We start from the raw sequence: 9,242 nt of genomic DNA, 5'->3' as shown, positions 1-9,242 counted from the left end.
CCTCCAAAGCATCTCTCAGAGACAGAGACCCAGGCTCCAGGTGTTCCGAGTAGCAACAGGTTCAGATCCAATGACTGGCCCAGCATCAGCGGACATGCTGGGCCTCCCAGGCCTTTGCCATCTCCATGCACTCGTCAGTTGAGGGAGGGCGGAATATATTTTTTAAATATTCTCTTTCAATCCATTCATTCACATTCATTTCCCTGAGTAATTTGAGTTTCCAATTCATCTCACTACCACAAGGGAAAGCTGTTATCTGCGACATAAGCAGAAGGTAGGTGTAAAAATCAACACCAGAATATCAATAGGATGGTGATCTAGGTAAATGCCCCAACTTCTCCAGCTGCAGTTGTTTTGAATCCCCGTGGTCTCTACCAGGCAATGGGCACGTTTTCCCTTCTCCCTTGGACACTCACTCAGAAGACCTGTTAGGATAAATGTTATGTCCACTGCAAGGCAAGAGGAGGGGGAGCAGGGTGGACCAAGCCAGCAGAGGCAACAGTAGATGAGACAGCACAGTGGCTGCGGGTGTCTGTGATTCTGGAGCCGCTGCCCTAAGGCGGTCAGTCTGGTGGGCGGGCGCGTATGTTCTGCGTGTGTGGGGAGGGGCGGGGGGATTGGGAGATCTTCGCTAGAATTTCTTTGTGGAGAGTGGTTCGGTTCAGGTGGAGGGGAGGATGATGACCCTGAGTGAAAGATGGTGGCCTGTGGGGTATGTACTTAGAGTTACCTAGCAGGAGAAGTACCATGATCTTGAAGGTGCTTTCTCCAGGGCAAAGTCTTGTCCATTGCCTTCATGATGTGCTGACCTCTGTGATTCCCCTACTAGTGAGAAACTCGACTTCAGAATCTCTGCTTGATAATACCTAGATAGTAAAAAGTATATATTCGTTTATGTGAATTTGAAGAAAGAACAAGCTTAACCTGAGGGGTGGACATCAGAATAGTTTCAAGTAGCAGCAGGTGGATAGGCATTACCTGGAAAGTGTGTCCAAGGGCTTCATCCATGTATCAAAGTGTTTCATCCATACTTGGTTGGTAAAAATTTTCTATGTCGTAATCCTCATGATGATTTCACATCAAATAGCTATTCGTTAATGATTTGTGCGTTTCGTTCTGTTAATACACCTAAATAATTTCCTTTTTGGATAAAAATTAGCGGTCACATGTCTGAGAACCCAGTGTAGACCACTACCGGGTGTAAGAAAAGGGAAAGCAGACGCCAGGTGTAAAGGTAATGCCGTGACTCGGATTTGAACCGAGGTTGCTGCGGCCACAACGCAGAGTACTAACCACTATACGATCACGGCGCGCTATATTCCAAGTGACAACAACTACCCTTGATGTATGTCATATGACGTAAAAGGATTCCAGTCACTGCGGCGCTTTATTCTTGGAAATTGCAGGTATTCCTATTCTCTCTCTCATGCCCGAGCACCGGTTTCCCCTCTTTTCCTTTCAATTCTGATACAGGATGATAGAACAAAAGAAAACCAAAAACCAATTCTCATCTCCCTAAATCCGGCACGTGCTTTCTGGGAAGTCTCATTGTCCTCGTCCCCACCTCGCCGGCTTCTTTCCCGCCTCTTGCGTTTGCCCCTTTGGACCAACCCTCCCCACCCCCTGGTTCAGGCTCCCGCCCCACCGATCGCGGCCGAGCGGAGGGAGGGCAGCGCCCCCCGCGCAGAAGATCGGATGAAGGCGGAGCAAAGAACAGAAAGAACCATTACGAGCCCCTCGGGCACTCAGCTTCCCTTGGGCTCCACTCGGCTCAGGCCCGGGGGCGTCTCCGGGGCACTGGCATCTGCGGCGGGGACGTTCGGCTCCCCTTCTGCCTTCAGAATCGCCCGACGCACGGCTTTCCCACGGGACGAACGCGCTGCGGGGACTCCACCTCTCCTGTTGTCCGAGGCTTTGGAGCCGGCACTGCTGTCCTGGAAAGGCGAGAGGCTCCGCCCAGCGCAGAAGGAGTGATTGTTCATCCCGGGGTAAGCGGGGAAAATAATGTTCCTTTGTCTCTGTGGCGCAATGGGTTAGCGTGTCACGGTTAATCGAAAGGCTACTCCTTTTTAGGAAATACTCAAAGGCATTGTGGTTTTTTCCTACACCGAACATACTTTCCGGAAAAGGCTCCGCCACTAGGACTCTCCTGTATGTGTCTGGTGCATAAGAGGCCAAGAGCATCGAAGAAGAGATTGCCAGGACAAGTCACTGGGAGTCCAGAATTTCCTGAAAGAGTGCAACTAGTAACTGTATCTCTTCACATTTCTCTTCTGCCTGTCTTTATGGCTATTGTTGTCATGCATTTTACTTTGCATATGTTATAAACCCCACAATCCATCGTTATTTTAAAAAAATCTGTCCCACGTTTCTAAAGAGATTTAAACAAGAAAAAATCTTATATTTTTCCCATGCTGATACCATTTCTGTTTTCCTTCATCCCTTTGTGCACGTCCAGATTTCCGTCTGGTGTCCGTGTTGTTCTTCCTGGAGGACTCCTTTAACATTTCTTGGGATGTGGGTCTGCTGGTGATGAAGTGTTTCAGCATTTGTATGTCTGTAAATGTCATTATTCACCTTCATTTTGGAAAGACTTTGGGGGGGGGAGTCATAAAATTCCACCTTGCCTTTTTTGCCTTCAGTCCTTTAAAGAGGTTGTTCCACTGTCTTCTCACTTTCATTGCTTCTGATGAGAAATCTGACATTTATTTTTGTTTCTGTATGTACCCTATCTTTTTCCTCTGGTCCCTTTGGGGATTTTATTCTTTTTCAATGGATTTGAGCAATTTAATTATGATGTGACTAGATGTGGTTTTTTCATGTTTCTTGTGCTCATTCATTTTGTTCATTTGGCTCATTGGATCGGTGGGTTTATAATCTTTACTATGACTGGAATTTTCTGATATTGTTTCTTCAAAGATTGTTTCTTCTCCCTATGTATTTTCAGGGACATCAGTCACGCGTGTATCAAGTCTTTTAATGTTGCCCTACCACTCAATGACACTATGTTCATTAAAAACATTTTTTTTGACAGTGAGTTTCATTTTGGATCTTGTCAGTTGTTCATGGCTTTGTGTTCTCTAATCTTTTTTTTTTTCCTGCAATGTCTAATCTGCTGTTCAACCTGGTGAATTTATTGTCTTAGATGTTATAGTTTTCATCTCTAAAGTTTAATTTTGGCCATGTTCCATATTTCTAGTTAACTTTTTGGACATATGTAACAGTCATGATAACTGTTTGAAGTCCTCTCTGCTGATTTTTACATCATGTCAGTTGTGGTTCAGTTTTGATTGATTGATTAGTCTCCTCCTTATGCATCATATTTTCCTGCCTCTTTGCATGCCTGGCATTCTTTGATTGGATACCAGACATTGTCAAAGTTTCCCTTCTTGGGCACTGGCTATTTTGGTATTCCTATAAAACTTCTTGAGTTTTGTTCTGGGGTACAGTTAAGTGACTTGTAAACAGTTTGATCCCTTTGGATCTTGCTTTGATGATTTTTTAGGTAGGTCAGTCCAGGGCTGATTATTCCCACCACTGAAACAAGAGTTTCCTGGGTGTTCTTCCCAATAGCCCATGAATCATGTGTAGTCCAGTCTGGCTGGGGGGAGCAAGTACAATTGCCTGTCCTGAGTAAGCACCAGGCATTGTTCCATGATCTTTTTAAAAGTTTTTTTCCTTAGCCTCATGCAGTATCTTCATAAGTATACCCTGCTCATTACTCTGCTAAGTACTTGAGGGAGACGCTTTCATATCCCTGCTTTCTCTCTCTCCCTCTCTCTCTTATCACTGGATCTTTGTCCCGTGAACTCTAGCTGCCTTGCTCTCCACCAACACTCAGCTTCATCCCCACAGTCCAAGGAATAGACCTCAGATCCCCCTCCTGGGGCCCAGCCTGGAAACTCTCTGAAAGCAGTAAGCTGGGCCAGTGGCAGGACTCATCTTGTTTGTGTCTCATCTCTCAGGGGTTGCTGTCCTTTGCTGCCTGATTTCCAGTGTCTTGAAAACCAGTATTTCATGTCTTTTATCCTTTTTTTCCCTTTAGGGGTGGGGAAAAGGGGGAGAGTGAGATTTAGGCAGGAAGGTAAATCTGATTTCTGTCACTCCACCTTTGTCAGAAGCTGAAGGCATCTCTTTATGTTCTTATTTTTACTGCAATAGGTGGGCTAATTTATATTCCAGTGTATTTTTCCAACTCAGGGAAAGAGCCTTTTTCTTCATAGTCTTGCCATCACAACAAACTTTCTGTACATCTACCTGTTACTCTAACAAGGGGAGTGGTGCCCTACTGACTCAACTAAGTGGGAGGTACAACAGAAGGACAATGTGGGCATTACCCAGAGATACCATATTGCATATGTTCAGCAGCTATATTCTCAAGATGTTTGGAAAGTCTTCCAATAATTATAATTGTTTTCAGTGGTGACCTACTTAACTGAATCCAGAGAAGACCAGCCAGAATGCCTATGGATTGCTTCCTGTCAAGCAGCTTATCAGTTAGAGAGGAAAAAAACAAACAAACAAACAAAAAACGCTGGTCCCAGACATTTATTCCTCTTCCCTTCTCTTTATAAGTTTCATTTCTGCTTTGGTTGGATGCATACGATCTAATGACTGGTCTCCCTCCTATACCAGGGTGCATTTGCATGCCCATGACTGTCTTTATCTGATTTCTTGACAGTATGTGGCTATTTCTGCAAAAATGATCCCATTTGAGACAGATTGTTGCAACCTACAGAATTCTGCACCCAATAATGCCTCTTGTGCAAACCTGGATCCTTAAAGTTATTGGTTCAACTTCCATTGATTCCTCTGTTGAATCTCATGAGCAAACAAGAGCTCTTTGGTTTTCACATACTAAATCTAGGATGTTTCTAGGTTCTAGGATATTTCCCTGTCTCTCTCTTTGAGTGTTTGCCTATCTGTCTCTCTCTGTCCCTTATACTCTAGGCAGCTGTGGATCTTACCCACTTTCTTCTCCTCCTCTTCAGCTTTCCAGGACCTTGCATTAGGTTGCCTTCAATCAGCAAGCACTTATTAGGTGCTTACGGTACCAGACCCCTCTCCAGGAGAGATGCTGCATCAGGAGCAAACTCGAGGTCCCTGCCCCTACTGCATCCATATCTGGATGACTCCACATCTGGAGTCATCAAAAATAAGAATCACAGTGGGACCAAACCCCGTCATGTCTTTCCCAGGCTTATCCACCTTCCAGAGCCTAAGGGCACCAGCAGTGAGTGAAACAAGAGATGCATAGCACAGGGGAAAATGGGTGACTTCAGATCTAGAAGGCAAGTAACCAAGAATCAGGATTTTTAAAAAAATAAACAAGGACCTCAGGTAAACAACAGGTCCTTACTTCCTGGCTTAGATAGTCCATGTGTTTTACACTTCTTCAAGGGACATGATGGCTGCATTCACCAACATCTCCTAAAGGTTCCCACACATCTTAATCTTTTAACCTATGGCCACTCTATAATCTATAAGAATATGAGGCAGCATATTAAAACAGTGTTTTGTTATTTCTACCTTAATTAGAAATTCTCCAGGCAAAGATTACACATTAATTAACCCGATTTAGTATCAGTCAAAGAACTTAAAGATAATGATAGATCTTAAAATCGCAAACTGAGCTGAATTGTAACACAGAAATGCAAGTTGGAATCACATATTAGATGATACCTAAAAACATTTACCCCAAAATTGTAAGTGGAATAATTAAGTCACTATGATTTCTAGAATTATAAGAGTTAATCTTCATTTAAAAGATATTATATGAGGGGCTTCCCTGATGGTGCAGTGGTTGAGAGTCTGCCTGCCGATGCAGGGGACACGGGTTCGTGCCCCCGTCCAGGAAGATCCCACATGCCGTGGAGCAGCTAGGCCTATGAGCCATCACCCCTGAGCCTGTGCGTCCGGAGCGTGTGCTGCGCAACGGGAGAGGCCGCAACAGTGAGAGGACCGCGTACCAAAAAAAAAAAAAAGATATTATATGGTATATTTAATATACTGGAACATAATTTTTTTAAACTTTTATTGGAGTATAGTTGACTTACAATGTTGTGTTAGTTTCAGGTATACAGCAAAATGAATCAGTTATACATATACATATATCCACTCTTTATTAGATTCTTTCCCCATATATGTCATTACACAGTATTGAGTAGAGTGGAACACATAATTTTAAATTTTGAAAACATAAATATTTATTGGAATTAAAGTTTGCTTAAGGGATACTAAAACCAATACAGGAAATTTAGGGAGTTCACTTTCATTAGGATTTTGAATAGAAAATAAATGCAAGACTTATAAAAACTAGAATACTGTACCACCCATATTTTCCACATTGTTAGAAAATCTGGAAGACAACATAAAGTAGATTTTAGACCAAAATTATTAAACCACTGTGATGCATACAAGCAGTTCTCTCTGGAACTATGATAGGACATAAATATTTACTATGCAATTATACATCAATTATTAGAATTCTCTAGAGTGTTAAAAGTATTCGAGATTCATCCTAATTATCAACCTGAATTTGTTTTCTTGTACCTAGCATGGAGAGTACTAATTTATCTAAAGCGAAACCTTTTTTCTTTGCCTGACGTACATTTCAGCAAAACAGAAAGTTCAAGGAAAAAAAAAAACCCATGGTTGCTATCCACTGGGATCCTGGAAATAGAGGTTGGATCACTACCTCACTTTGGAGGGAGGCACAATGGAATATGTACAGTAAACCGAGATGCCTCTGAGCTTGGATTCAGACTGGACCTGGGACTGGGTCAAGGCCAGGACAAGACAGGATTCAGCACTATTATCATAGGGCAGACAACCAGCTGACAGCGGCCATGCAGGCAATTCTGGAAAGCTCTTGAGAATACTCCCCCTCCCTTTGACTCATTTCCCACCTGGTCTTCTCATCCTCCCACCACAGGGAAGGATTTTTCACCTTTGTGTTATGTCAGAAAACTTTACGCCTCCTGCAGGGCAACGAGAGCCAGGCAAGAGCCAGAGGGGCAGCTGCACTTCCCTGAAGGGCCTTTCCCCAGGTAGGCGGTTCCAGCGCTCAGGCTGACCCAACACCCCACTGCCCGCCAAGGCAACCGGGAGGAGTTCGGAGGGCAGCCGGTCCGGGGGGATTCCTACTAGCATAGGGCGTGCCTGGCCTGCACTTGGGGGAGAGCCGAATAAAACACGACCTAAAGCTTCTCTACAGCCTGAAGAGAACAGATTCCAGGTTCCTGAAAGGGCAAGGGGGCGTCCCTGCGAGGACAAAGGCTTCCCCTTGTCTTGGAGGACAAGTCCCGCAGAAGCTGGCTTTGAGAGACACGCCAAACGAAAGGAGCAATCTTGAGTGGAGATATCTGCAAGGAACTCTCATGTGGTGTCGCCATTCTTATATACGGAGAGAGAGTGAGAAACCCAACGTGGGAAAATGTTTACTGTGCACTTACGTATAGAATATAGGATGTTATTACTCTTGCAACTTTTTTGTATGTTTCAAAGGGTTTTGGTTTTGGTTTTTAATGAATTTTTGGAACTCGAGTCCCCGATGCTCTTGGGATGAAAACTCTGTAAATAAGTCTCCGGGTTTGTAACATGCAGGGAGAAAAGAGCCGAGGCGAGAGCTGGCCAGCCCAGGCTGTTCATTACATCTCACCTCCTCCAGCCTGCGCGATGTCAAGGATTCTGATCCAGGACTCACCGGCATTTGGGGACTCAGTGCAGAAGCTCTTCTGCATCTGAACCTTGAAATAAACACAGCTCTGGTCGGGGCAGGAAGAGGAAGACTCCTGCCAGTGGAGATGCTAAAGGGGAAAAAAAGGAAAAAAAGTCTTCCCTGACCGGGAATCGAACCCGGGCCGCAGCGGTGAAAGCGCTGAATCCTAGCCACTAGACCACCAGGGAACCATTGAGGAGTCTCGACTTCGCGTCTCCAAATGAAAATTGTAAAAGTAAAGATTACACTTCAGAGACCCGGATAGCTGGAACGGAGATTTCCCAGAAGCCCAGGGCTGAATGCAGCTGTGCAAGGCTCCCAGCCCTTGCCCGGCTGCTCATCACCCTTCACATCTGCAGTCTTGGGCGACGCTGTGGGCCCTGAGACAGGACACAAGGTCCGTCCTGGTCTAGCTTCAGCGCTGTGTGCTGCGAGCCAAGGTCAAGCTCTCTTTCTGAACCTCGCTTTACTCTTGAGTCAGGTGCCGACTGCGATGTCAGCAGGTGATGGGCGGATCCGTCCACTTCCTGATGTCTGCCCTGGCTCTGGGGGCTCTCCTGGTTAACGGCAACGGTACGGGCTCCTTCCCCTCCGCGACCAGCTCAGTTCGTGGAGCCTGACATTGTTCATTTCCGTGTCTTTGGCTCGAGTCCCCGGTGCACAGTTGGGTTCGGTCTCTTTTGTTTCGTCACGCAAATCAAACTGTTGCGTAAGTGTGGCGAGGTGGGGGAAAGCCAAGTGTGAAGGGATGAACTTGTGTGAAGCCAAGCCAGGAATGAACTCCTTGGTTTCCAGAGACATAACTCGCGTGAACATGTGCAAGAGATTCAGGCGCCTGCTTAGGAGGTGAGGGGATTTCCGGATGTAAAAATGAGCCGAAGTCAGCCTTGTCCTTTGCGCACTTGGGTCAGCTGGCTGTGGCCTGGACTCCGCAGTGACTCAGAGCGGAGAAAGGAGGGCTGGCTCCTAGCGCTGAGCAGGCTCTCAGGCAGCAACGGAACTCCTGGCCTGTACCTTGGGAATGGAAAATGCAGCTGCGCCCGCTGCCTCGGCCCCTGCCTTTTGGCCGTTTTGCTTTTTTGAAAGGGAAGGTAAAAGTTTCAGAAAGGAAGAACGTCTGTTTCCGCCCGGTTTCGAACCGGGGACCTTTCGCGTGTGAGGCGAACGTGATAACCACTACACTACGGAAACACGGCGGGTGCTACAGCTCAGTGACACATCCCTGAAATCCGTACGTCCTGCCACCACTATCCTAGTCGCCAACTTTTTAAACTGAAGAATGAACCTTGACGCCCCAAGACCTCTCAGGCAAGGAGTCTGCGGCTTCCGAGAGGCCCTGCTTTTAGGGTTCCGAGCCTGCCCCGAAGGGAGGACCCCCGAGCCTCCCACAGTCGGCCTTTGGGCTCCCGCACCGACCGCAGAGTCCTCGGATCCACAGCTATGCCCCCGAGTGCATGGGTCGCCCCCGCTGACTCCTCAGCTCCCAGAAGCCGCGGGAGCCGGGGGTTCGCGCAAGTGCCCT

At 46.3% G+C, this 9,242-nt stretch overlaps 2 non-coding genes across 2 annotated transcripts; both read right to left on the bottom strand.

Moving 5' to 3' along the window:
- Window positions 1-1,238: 1,238 nt before the first annotated feature.
- Window positions 1,239-1,310, bottom strand: TRNAH-GUG (transfer RNA histidin (anticodon GUG)). The gene has a single exon. It is a non-coding gene; the product is annotated as a tRNA-His (tRNA).
- A 7,528-nt stretch (window positions 1,311-8,838) lies between these two features.
- On the bottom strand, window positions 8,839-8,911 carry TRNAV-CAC (transfer RNA valine (anticodon CAC)). The gene has a single exon. It is a non-coding gene; the product is annotated as a tRNA-Val (tRNA).
- Between the last annotated feature and the right edge of the window lie 331 nt (window positions 8,912-9,242).

This window comes from Pseudorca crassidens, chromosome 2 (genome assembly GCF_039906515.1).
Source record: "Pseudorca crassidens isolate mPseCra1 chromosome 2, mPseCra1.hap1, whole genome shotgun sequence".
NCBI lineage: Eukaryota > Metazoa > Chordata > Mammalia > Artiodactyla > Delphinidae > Pseudorca > Pseudorca crassidens.
This window is presented reverse-complemented; position numbering and strand designations above follow the sequence as displayed.